The sequence below is a fragment of the Crocodylus porosus genome, unplaced genomic scaffold (assembly GCF_001723895.1).
Source record: "Crocodylus porosus isolate Cpor-Errol unplaced genomic scaffold, CroPor_comp1, whole genome shotgun sequence".
Classification (NCBI taxonomy): domain Eukaryota; kingdom Metazoa; phylum Chordata; order Crocodylia; family Crocodylidae; genus Crocodylus; species Crocodylus porosus.
Window position 1 is genome coordinate 94,510,396 of NW_017728943.1, and position 13,130 is coordinate 94,523,525.

A 13,130-nucleotide genomic window follows, 5' to 3' on the forward strand; every position below is an offset into this window, starting at 1 on the left:
TGGATATGTTCCACAAGGCATTATGGAGGGATATCCAGGAGTCAAAAAAAACCATGGGGAAAAAGAAGAGGAGCAGTGCATGCATGAACAGTGCACACCACTCAAAAGCAGAGCTGGATCCCCCTAGTCACGCTCTGGCTGTCGGTCAGGCTCCACTTGGAAGAATCACTGCAGATGCAGCCCTGGAAGGCTTCCAGAACCCCAGGTAAAGCTGCTGGGTCCATCCAGCACCTGAGGAAACTTGCCATGTGCCAAAGTGCCATGTCCCCTACCCCACCTGAGGAAACCTGCCATGTGCCAAAGTGCACGTGGCACAAGTGTTCCCTGGGGACAAGCAGCTGTGGCACAAGGACACTGTTAGCTGTCCCTGGGGAACCAAACATCCATGCTCATCTGGATGTGGCCTGAGTGGTCTCTGAACTTGCTAACAGCAATAATGGAAATTCCTGACAGTGAAACAAATTAGAGCTAAGACTTTAGCCACCTGTCAATTTAAGTATGCTACCTTTTCAAAAACAAAAACTTATCCTTCTATACAAAACCAAAAAATGCACACAGACATACAGACACACATGCTCGCACAGGTAAAAAGGCAGATTTCAAAATTAAGGTTGCCTTTCCAAAGGATGCCACAATCACACTAGATAATTATAACTGTAGCCACTACACAATTGCAGTGGTGGAAATTTAAACAATCATTAAGGGATATATGTGTCTATATAGATAATTATGTATTCAAATCAATTATCTTATGTTATTTTCTACTTAAAAAGGAATAAAATGTTTACCTCTAGCATCTTGTAATTCAGAACTTTCCCCAAACAAAAAACCCAGTAGTAGATTTTCTCTATGTTGAAGCATGTTCACACACAAGCATGTACAAAGATGGGAAGGGTTGATGCCTGGACCCCTGAAGCCCAATCCCAGCAGGAAAGGGTGGTCAGCCCTCACCCAGTCCCGGTATGCAGAGAAGGGAGAGGGTGGTGTTGGACCCCAAGGCCTAATCTTGTCATAAAGATTCCATCCAGGCTGTGGACAGGCTCTGGGCCACTAAGGTTGAACCCCACTGCGTAAGTAATTTAAGTATAACAATGCTCTGTGGAGGATGTAAAGCATACCTTTTAATATTGCCTGGATTCTGAATAAAATTAACACAAAATTAAAACAATATAATACAAGCCCTTTTAATCAGCTATGGCCAGCCTGAATCTAAAAGGATCCATTAAGCTAGCATGATTAATGCATACCAGCTTGCACAACCAAAAGAACAAAAGGCAATGATATGACTAGCATTTATATCCAGTCACTTCTGATGGCCCAGCTCAAACAACTAGGTGCTAGTTTGCAGTTGGGATAGTTAGGCATAGCCTTCAGGAAGAGTCCAGAGGAAAGCACAGATTCATACTCTGGAGCCTCAGCAAGGCACCTCAGTTTTTTTGTCAGTATGCCTCTACAATTATTGTGGTCCTAAATATACCCTCACAGCACTCCTGTGAAGTGAGTGAATAGATTAATGCTATTTTTACAGTCTTAATAGATCCAGAAACAGATTAATGGTTTGTTCTGCGGAGATACCCAAAGGAGTTCCAAAGGAGCTAGCTGACGTACCAGAAGCAGTTTAGCCATTGCCGCACAATGACTCTGTGCATATTAATTTAACCTGTTTTCTGGTACCTGAGCTAGCTTGTTTATTATCTTGGGAATCTCTGCACCACTTTTCAGTTCTAAGTATAGATGGCACAAAGAGAAATTAAATGACCTATCCAAGATCACACAGCAAAATTTTAACAAAACTGTGATTCCAGTTCATAAATACTTATCTCATAATACCTTTCTAAGGGACACAGACTTACTGCTATTTTATATAATGAAATCATGTTAAGTATCATCACTGAATTTTGGAGAGCAAACTAACTTCCTGTAAGCACATCATAAACTGTCAAATGGTAGGCAGTACTGATAAGTGTAATGCCCTTTCAAGAGGAGACTGAATGGTTCAGGTTAGTCATTCTTTCATTCCTAAACCAGATGCTCAAAATCTGTTACATTTTTACGGTTGTATGAAAGACTCACATAACATGAGTTTACTTACCTATGAATGTGGATACGGATATCCATTCTCATCAAAATCATCATATTTTATATTAGTTAGCCGTGGATGATATTTCCATCAAGAGTTGCCTTGATGCAGAAGAAACTGTCATCTCATTACCAGAAGTAGTTCCATAACAAAGCAATGGAGACATGCTTGTATGACAATGTGATGCAGCCCAACACAGTATAACATAACAGGTTTTGGATTCAAAGATCAGTTTTAAACTTATTGGGCACTTACACACATGCAAGGAGCTTGCTCTGACATGCTGTAAATCCAGCACATTGGTGCACACTCAATTAATCAAATCTGCTGGAACATGGAAATTAATGGGCTCCAGCAGACTCCAGTGTCACATGTATCAGAGTCCCCACACTGAAAAATGATGGTGGGGTACTTTGAACTAAAGCTCATAGAACAACCTTTAGTTCAAAGTGGGATGTTCAGGCACTTTTAATTAGCACAGCTTACTAATTAAAACACCCCCCCCCCACACACACCGCCTAGAGCATGTCTATAAACACCCTTAGGCTTCTAAATGGGTTTCACAAAAAAAACCCCAACCAAACAAACCAAAAACCCCAGTCTATCCAACCCCTGTTCAAGGTATGATCACCCTAGTCTATGTGTCTGTCTAACCCACTCCTGAAAGTTTCCAGAGACAGCTTCTCTAAGTTGCCTCTTCCAATTCTTGACCATTCTCATAGTCAGAAATGTCTTCCTAATCTCCAACCTAAATTTCCTCCTCCTCTTATATGAGGCCATTGCTCTTAGTCTTGTCCCTTACAGCCACAGAGAAAAATATGTCTCCATCCTCTTTATAATTGCCCTTCAAATATATGAAAACTTGTCAAATTCCCCCTCAGTAATCTGTTCTCCAGATTAAACAAACCTAATTCTTTAAGCATTTCCTCATAAATAATGTTTCAACTCAGTCAATGTTTCACCTCAGTCACTCTATGCTGAACTCTTTCCAATCTCTTCACAACTTTTTTGAAGTACGGGGCCCAAAACTGTGCACAGTATTCCAAGTAAGGCATTACCAGTGCCAAATAGAGTGGAAAACTCTCTTGCAAATGAAAAACTCAGTCACTGATGAGTCACAGAACTCTCAAAAACTATTTCCTGAAGACTATTAGATGGGAAGCAAATTGGAGCAGGACCCTATGCAACTGTTTAGGTACTTGTCTGGTAAAATGTAGCAGAGAGTAATATCTAGGATTCTGCCTCTGTTGAAACTTACTGGGCTATGTGGTGAGGAGCCTAGGAGCCCTGGGGATGACAGCTTCCCATTTCTTTGCAGTCCAAGCTTTGTAAGTCCAGAGTTCTTGGGTAGCTTGCCAGGCTTACTGCCCCACATTTTGGGCTCTGTTCCCTCTCATGGGATGCATCTACATGAAATGTTTACCATGAAGTTTACTAATTAACAGTACTATAAACATCTCAGTGTCTACACATGCACCCCTATTAGGTACAGGAAACTAATAAACTCTGCAGCAGGGTAGTACTTGTTCAGCTACAGCAGGTAGTAAGTACCCTGCTGCAAAGTTTCTTTGTCTACAGCAGCACAAGTGTAGATGCTGACCCTGCTGGCTGGGGTATGATGGTACTTCACTGAGGGGGCTGCCTGCTGGCTAGCACTGAAATGGATCATCTTTATGCCCCAACCAGCTCCTTTGCAGCACACTCAACAACAGATGCTGGGAAGACAGGGCAAAGGAGTTTCAACACCTTGCTGACATCCATAATATGAGTGTTTTTTTTCAGTGCCACCAAAGCTGCCTATGTTCCAGGCACTCAGGGACCAACCCCCTTGAGACCTAGGGATGCAGGAAACCTGATCCAAGAAAGGGGAGTAATTAGTTTCTGTTGAAAGGAGCATTTTGAACACCTTTTCAATTGAGATTCTGCTGTTGATGAAAGTGTGCTCCACTCCATCCCAGAATATCCAGTCAGAAAAGGTCCCTCCAACCCCTGATGAGGTGAGGAAAGCCATCCAGCAGATGAAGAATGACAAGGCATCTGGAACAGAAGGAATCCCCACCAAAATCTTCAAGCAGTGGGGAGAGGAGCTCACATCAGAGCTCCATGTCCTCATCTTAAAGTTCTGGAATGATGAAGAAATCCCAGATGACCTCAGGGATGCCATGATCATGACTATCTTCAAGAAGGGGCACCATTCTGACAGTGGAAATTAAAGAAGGATCACCTTGCTGTCCACCACAAGAAAGATCATTGCAAAAACCCTCCTGCATGATTTCCTTCCACTTGCTGAAGAACCTCTCCAAGAATCTCTGTGGGTTTAGGAGAGGAGGTTTCAATCTTTTTCAGCAAGTGTACTCCTTCTGTCTCAAAGTTTCAGCTTATGTACCCCTTTTATATTAAAACTATTTGGGGGGTGGCATGAGCGTGTGCACACATGCAACTGTCCCATGAGTGGTTTAACACCATATGTGTCCCACCACCAGGTGGGCAGGGGGAGTGGTGCATTCCAGAGGGAACAGACACATGGCATTGCACTGCTCTCAGGGCAGCTGCAGTAGTGTGCAAAGCCTAGTGCACAACAGCAGCTGCCTCCACCCTGTGAGATCAGGGGGACACCTCAGCCTGCACCGGAGTGCACGCAGCAGTGAGAACCCCCCCATGACCTTTTACCCCTAGGAGTACACGTACCCCCAGTTGATGACCACTGGCTTTAGGACATCAATAGATACAATTGATATGATCTTTACTACTTACCAGCTGCAGAAAAAAATGCTGGGAACAACAAAAATCCTTAATACATCCTTCTTTGACCTTATGAATGCCTTTGACTCTGTCAGCTGAGAAGCCCTGTGGAGGATCCTTCTGAAGTATGGATGCCCAGCAAAATTCTTCATTCTTTTCTTGCTTCAAGACAGTATATGAGCAGTGGTTCTCAATAATGGATGTGTCATGGATCCCTTTGAGGTTAAGATAGGAGTTAATTAAGGCTGTGCTATCTCTCCAACACTCTTCACGACATTCCTTATCACACTGCTATGTGTGATCATCACCAACAAGCTTCTAGTCAGAGTGAAGCTAAACTACTGAATGGATAGTAAGCTATTTAATTTCATCCAACTGTGAGCCAAAACCATGACCACTCTGATCTCAATCATTGAGCTCCAGTAAGCTGATGATGCTCTTGTATGTACATACTCAGAAGCAGATCTTCAGGAAACTGTTGATGTATTTACTGAAGTGTACAAGAAAATGGAATTGACACTTAACATTCATAAGGCTAAGTTAATCTGTCAACAAGCTCTTAATGGGTAATTCCCAGCTCCAGTAATTCAGATTCACAGTGGAACTCTGGAGAACATTGAATATTTCCTATACTTCCGAAGTTATCTCTTGCAGAAGCTTAATATTGACGAAGAAATTCAACATCACCTCAAATATGGAAGTGCTGCCTTCAACCACCACGATCTTCAAACAACAGATCCGAAACGTTTGACCTATACTTATATTGAGTGCTATTTTTTTATGAAGGAATCACTGTGATAGCATGGTAAAGAGAGTTCCTGGTCTGGATTGCCTCTGCTTCAGTGTGCTTGCAGCCAATGCCAGGACTGCAGAAGTGGTATGAAGGAGGGGAATCAGGCTCCGAGAAGGGAGGACTGTCAGTGCTGGTGATGCCTGGCTCCTAGTCAGCTGTCCACCGAGACCCAAACTATTCAGATTCCCAGATGGGTAGATTGTCACCTGGGGACTAGAGAACTACTCTAGTACTCAATTACAATCACATTATGTTGAGGGAAATAAAGACCAAGTTTTCAGAGATGCAAAGATACTATAATACCAATCTGAAGACGGGGACAACAGAATCCTTTTGGTTGCCACCTACAGACCCTAGCTGGAGCACTTTAGACACTTGATTAATTACCTCCAATCCCCTCATGAAAAATTACAACAATTTGAAGGTACATATAGGGGACAAGCCTGTCCTGGCTTACAGGAAAACGCCACCCCCACAACCTTAAATGGTGTCTCTCCAGCAACAGACTACCAAATTCCTATTTTTACCAAAGCACCAGACCTTGATCCTGACCAAGATGCCAGTTATGCCCCTTATTAACACAGACCACATTTTTACATTCCATGGCTCTCATCCATGTGGGCATGCATGATGTTGCCAGGAGTAGTCTGAATCATTTCATGAGTGATGACAGGGCTCTGGGGGCCAGGCTTAGGAAGATGGGGGCACAGGTGATCTTTTCACCAATCCTCCTGGTCAGTGGTCATGGTCAGCATCACAACACCTGCATCAGAGAAGTCAACCTGCCGATCCAGACTTGGTGTCATCAAGCAGGTTTTGGCTTTTTCAACCAAGAGTTTTGGCTTCTTCACAATCCACATTACCATGAAAGGGGCACCTGGGACGTGAAGGACTTCATCTCTCTTCAAAAGGTAAGAGTCTGTTCTCTTACATGTTGGCTGATCTAATCAGGGCTTTAAACTAAGTTTGTTGGGGGACAGGGATGCAGACAACAGTGAGAACTTAGGATCAACAAACCATGAGCCATGCACTGGAACAGCTCACATAAGTACTAAGGGTCCCAACTGGCTTCAGGACAGGGGGGCACCAAGATCACCCACTGGGGGCTTAAATGTCTCTATACTAATGCTAGGAGCATGGGGAACAAGCAGAAGGAACTGACACTCCTGCTTGCAAACAAGAAATTTGATTTAGTTGAGCTAACTGAAACTTGGTGGGACCCTACCCACAATTGGGCAGTAAGCACTGAGGGCTATAGGCTGTGCACATGTGAGGGAGGGAGAAAGGGAGAGAGAAAAGGGGGAGATGTTGTTCTCCACATGAAGAAGCAATATCAAGATGGGACCAGAGGATGGGCAACTTGAGGTGTTGTCTGTCAGAATGCTAGGGATTCAGGGGGAAAGGGACTTAATAGTAGGGGTCTACTACAGGCCACCGTATCAGGAGGATGAGCTAGGCCTGGAATTCTCCAGACAGCTCTCAGAGGCTGTACAGTCAAGGGACCTGGTTATCATGGGTGTCCTAAACAACCCGGACATCTGCTGGAAGGAGCAGGCAGCTAGATTCAACTGTTCATGTAGGTTCTGTTAACCTGCATACAGGACATTTACTGTTGACTCCAAGATGAACATGAGACATCAGTGTGATGAAGGGATCAGTAAACCACACGTTATCATGCATTGCAGGTGCATCTCAAACAGGTCCAAGGAAGTGATACTTCCCCCTTATGCAGCATTGGTCAGGCCACAGTTGGAGTACTGTGTCCAGTTTTGGGCACCACGCTTCAAGAGGGATGTGGACAACCTCAAGAGTGTTCAGAATAGGGCCACTCATATGGTTAGGGGCCTGCAGGCAAAGCCCTACAAGGAGAGATTGAGGGCCCTGGATCTCTTTAACTTCCTCAAGACAAGACTGGAGATGATCTTGTGGCCACCTACAAATTCATTGGGCGGGGACAACAAGGAATAGGAGATGCTCTGTTTACCAGGGCACCCCTTGGAGTAAGTAAAAACAACAACCACAAACTGACAGAAAGCAGATTTAGGTTAGACATCAAGAAGAACTCCTTTACAGGAAGGGTTGCCAAAATCTGGAATGAGCTTCCAAAGGACGTGGTGCTCTTCCCTACCTTGGGGGTCTTTAAGAAGAGGATAAGCACCTGGCTGGGGTCATCTGACACCAATACTCCTTCCTGCCCAGGGCAGGGGGTTGGATTCAATGATCCGCTAAGGTCCCTTCTGACCCTAGCATCTATGAATCACAGGACCAAATAACATGAATTATAACACTGAAGTTCATTTACCTACACCACTACAAATGTCATATACACCATTACTTGCTTACATGTCTCTCTTCTTTCCACATTGGACAGACAGGGCAAACCCTGTGTGTAAGAATGAATTAATCTTCATCTGATATTAGTTACACCAAGAAAGACAAGCCTGTGGCAGAATCACCCTTGATATTCCAACACTGACCACAGAGTAGCTGTCCTTGGATAAAAGAAAATTTAAAAACCAACTTGAAATGGAAATGGCAGAACAGGAAATCATCCAAAGACTGTATTGTGTTAAGTACCATTTAAACAATATTAACCCCAATCAGGGGTGAGAGGAGAAAGCACTAAGATGAAAAACATTAAAAGAGCCACTGTGGGGGGCAATTCCAGTGTGAATTATGAAAATCCCTACTTTAACACCTATTCCTTCCAGTGGGTTAACTGTTCGGGGTTTTTTTAGCAATCCTATCCACCTTGCCTCTCTCAGCAGTGCCCCCTCATTTTTCCTACCCCTGCACCTACCCATTATATTCTAAGCACTGGTTTCTATTGGAACCCATGCTTCAAAAAGAGTGTGGACAGTTTAGTCCAATGGAGGGCAACAAAAAATTATCAGAGACCTGAGAGACAAGACTTGTGAGGAAAGGCTGAAAGATGTGGCTTATTTAGCCTAGAAAATAGAATACTAAGGATGAATTTGATAACATTCCATATGCACAGGCTCTGGAAGCAGTGAAGTGGACCCGGTTGCTGGACTGGCTGGTCATCATGGTGGAGGAGTGGTTGGCAGAATTGGAGGCCTGGAATGTAGAAGACACCACATGCACACAAGTTGGAGAGGGACTGGGAGATGGCCCTGGAGGACCAGACATTCTGGGAGAGAATCATGGCCCTCAAGGAGAGGCACACTGTCCTCCTCAGGAAGATGGTGGTGGCCTAGTAGTGGCAGGTCACAATGGTAACCAGGGCAGTGGAGGAGGACTGCTGGGTGATGTACCCCATTCTGGCTCTGGCAGTCACCTTCATCCCACCAGCTTCCCTGCCTCCCAGCCCTAGCCCCACGTGCCCCATAACGGCCACCCACCACCTAGCTGCAAGCCCTACAGTGGCTTGGGATGAGGTGGGGTGGCACCTCCTATGGCCCTGGCATCTGCCCTGGGTCCCACACCAGCCAGGCTCCCCACCTTTTCTCCCCCCCCATCAATGCTCACCATGTCTTCATGTGGCCCCAGAGAAGAGGTGCATACAGCAGGGTCATCACTTCATGTGGGCCTTGCTGGTCCTGGCCGCAGGCTGCAGGAGCATGAGATGGCCATGCTGGCAAAGCAGTAGCCACTGTTACCCCCAGGTAAGCCCCTCTTTCTGCAACCTTGCTGCGGTATGTACACCCATGCTGGTATGGCCAGAGGCTAGGGTGCTGGACATCTGTCCCTGGAGTCTGCCCCAATGATGCCTCCACCCCATTGTCCCCCACCCTGGGAGGGTACAAGGAGCACTGTACATAATCTACACAGGGAAGAGGGTGCTTTATTGGTTGTGGGTTGGGTGGTTGGTAGTGGAGCTCTGTTGATTCATGGGGAAAGGGGAAGGGCTCTGTGATTCAGGAGGGAGGGGAGAACAGGGTCTGTTATTCAGGAGGGAGGGTGGGACAGAGGTCTGTTTTTGTGGAGGGGAATAAAGTGCTTTCCAGAAAAAAAACAAAAAACTGTCTCACTAAGCATGGGGCTGAGGGTGCATGGCAGGGCTGGGGTCTGTGGATGGCCATCTAGATGGCCTACAGTGGGGAGTGCAGGAGCAGGTGGACCATTAGCACCTCTCACACCCAGTGCCCTGGACCCTACTGCCAGGTGTATGAATTACCTGGTGTCTCAATGGGGGTTGAAGCCTGGTACTATCACTGCCACCACAGCTGGTGCTCCCAGTGCCAGGTGTCCTCCAGCCAAGCATCACAGAAGAGCTCCCTCTTGGTCTCAGAGATGTTATGCAGCACACAGGCCACAATAATGACCCGAGAGATGCTGACCTCCACAACCTCGAGACAGGTGGTGAGTGTGCACCACCATTCTTTCAGGTGGCTGAAGATACACTCCTCCCATGCATGGGCCTGGCCTGGGCACCAGGTGAAATGTGTCCAGTGGAGGTCCAGTTGGCTAGTATAGGAGAGTCAGGGCAGAATCTGGTAGGTAAGGTCCCCAGTAAGGAGGGGAGGGACTGCCACCTTGCCCTGCTAAAGGAGCTGGTACCCCTGGTACAAAGTGCCCAATCTCCACCAGGGCTGGCAGGGTGGAGTTCCAGAAGACCCAGGCATCATGCATGCTGCCAGCCCAGGCAGTGCTCATGTTGGTGAAGGTGACCTGGTGTTTTACAATGGCCTGAAGCACAGTGGAATAAAAGCCCTGCCAGTAGTAAGGGTGGTTGCCACAGGGTGGGGAAGTGATGAGGATATGGGTCTTGTCCAGGGCCCCGATGCACTATTGGAAGCCTAGGGCATGGAACCCCACCACCACCTCCATGGGGTTGCACACTTGGAGCATGGTGTGGTCCAGCATGTCCTGGAAAGCACTGCAGACCTCCAGGCAGTCACCTTATCAACAATGAAGAGGTGGCTGACAGAGCACAGGCTGGCAAATGTGGCCAGCTTGAGCAGGGTGATGGCCAGCTGGGATTTTGTGGGGAGGGACATCTGTATGATGGTGGCCTGCTGTTCCAGGTGCATGCAGAGCTGGTTAAGGAACTCCTGGAAGGTGGTCTAGGTCATCTGAAAGGACTCCAGCCACTGCTCATCATCCCAGGTGTCAGTGTGGGAACAGGGGGCCTCAGATGCAGCAGTGAGCCTGCCCACATGGCTGATTTCCATAGGGGGGCAGACAGGGTTCAGAATGACCTGGGCCAGGCTGCAGTCACTACAGCAGTGAAGCACTGTGAGCAACATGGTAAGCAGGAGCCCAGGGCACAGGATGTTGCTCCAAGGGCATGGGGCTGGAGCAGCCATCAAATGCTGGGCAAAGGCTCTGGTGACAGACATATAGATGTGTGTCACATCATGCTGCATACTGCTCTAGGCCAGAAACACAGGTGGCCAGGGAGCATGCAGGGTTGGCTTTTAAAAAGGGCCCTGGCCCCAGGCAGCTGTGGTCAAAGCCTCCAGCTCCCCCTTGGCTGCTTCAGGGGAACAGAACAGGGCAGGAGGAAGTCACAAGCAGGCTAGTGCCATGAGGAGCAAATCTGGTCCCAAATGGCTGTACATGTAGATGCTTGCCCAGGGCAGGTTTACTATGCAGTAAATTACGGAGTAGTAAACCCCTATAGGACTAATTGCACATGTAAATGCACCCATTGTGAGGATGGTCAGGCATTGGAACAGGTTATCCAGAGAAGTTGAGGACTCTCCGTCATTGGACGCTGTCAGAAACAAGTTAGAAAGACACTTGGCTGAGATAGTTTAGTTTGGGATAATCTTTCCTTGAACAGGGGGCTGGGGTAGATGACCTTATGAGGTCCCTTTCAGTCCTACTTTCCTGTGATCCTACTTAGAAGCTCTGCTTTCTGTAGTGCCTTTATAGCATTTGATGAAGTAAGCCCACTACTTAAAAAACTTATGCATGTGGCCTCCTGCCACCCCATCATTTTTTAGGCCTTTATCAAGTGCTCAATGGATGTTTATAGATATGTTGAAAGTCATACCTGATGAGAACTACTAGAATGACAATGAGCATTCAAGAGGCCTGTGACATATATTTTAGCTAATACCTGAGGAATGGTTGCTTTTATTCTCCTCTCCTTATCTGTTACCAGTCCCTGCCTTCAATATAGGATCCTTCTCAAACTACAGAAGTGTAATGAAGCAGTTTACATTTTAGATATGTGACATGCAATATGGGCATGTCTACATATGCAATGAATGTGACTGAATAAACTCCAGTGCCATTTGAGCCAGAATAAAGTAATCCCAACATAACTGTCTACACATGCATTTAAGCACAGTAATTTACCCTGACATCAGATAGTACCTATATCTGACTGGACTATCTGACAGCTGTGAATTAGTCTACACTAGCCCAATTGCTGCACACATGTAGATAGTGATGTCTTACTGCACAGTAAATTAGTTTACTAGGCAGTAAAACAAATGTACAGATGTGCCCTACCACTGTCTGTTAGGTTTCCCATCAACACTTTTGAACTGTTCTAGGACCAGTCATTGGGTTATGCGGAAGGAGACTAGGAATTATCCTGAATATATTTTGGGAGTAAACCCAGGAATGATATTAGAAATTGATGTGGGAAGTGGAAAGAGAAAAGTTTCAGGCATCGAGATGCTTAGGGCACAGGCAGGGAAAACTTGGTCTTAAACTTCTCTCTTGCCTTTGGGACCCTGTCCCAAAATTGATTCCTGCTAAAGACACTTTTACATCAGTTTTATGCTGCTGCAGTACTACTGAAGTAGAGTCAGGCCACGGGTCTTTTACTAGTTGTCTGAAAGCTTTACTAACAGACCTGAAGTTGTTCTGGTTGTATCTGAGTGACATTACATTAGAGTTACCAGCTCCTAATTCTAAAGTATGTTAGTCTGTGTTAAAGTTAATAAGTGCTAGTGATCAGTTACATGTTCTGGGTTAATACCCTCTCTAATGTTCACTGCTCAGCATGGGCAACTGGTGCCTCCTGAGTCTGGGGGACACCAGATCACTGATGGGGGCCAATCACCAGTGACTGAGTGGTGAAACCAGAATTGCACTGGAAGTTTTGTGGCTGGTGCTTCCGGGGGTGCACGGCCAATCTCAGGGAGTGCACGTGCACCCGTGTGCACCCCCTACACATTGTCAATGCTGCTCAGACCTGCCACTCTAGAGAACAGAGGCATAGCTAAAAGCCATGGGTGTGCTCCAGGCCTTCCCCACTTGCTGGCTTCTAGCTGTGGTACAGGCCAAGGAGGAGTGGGGGAAGGGAGACCCTGTGCTGCTTTAGATCACCCCCTCTGCCCCTAAATTGTCCAGCTACTCCCAAATACCCCCTCCATCCCCTGATCAGCCCCTCCACAACCAAAAAACTGCCCTGCCACCACAATCAGCCCAAAAGCAATAGAAGGGGCGGGATCTGGGCATGAAGGGTCAGGGTGGTCTGAAGGGACCCCAGAAGCAAACAGAGAAGAAAAGCACCACAGTGATGCCTCTGCCATGTTTGAGCTGATTGGGGCTACAGGGAAGTGATCTGGGGCTGGAGAGTATGACGGGCGG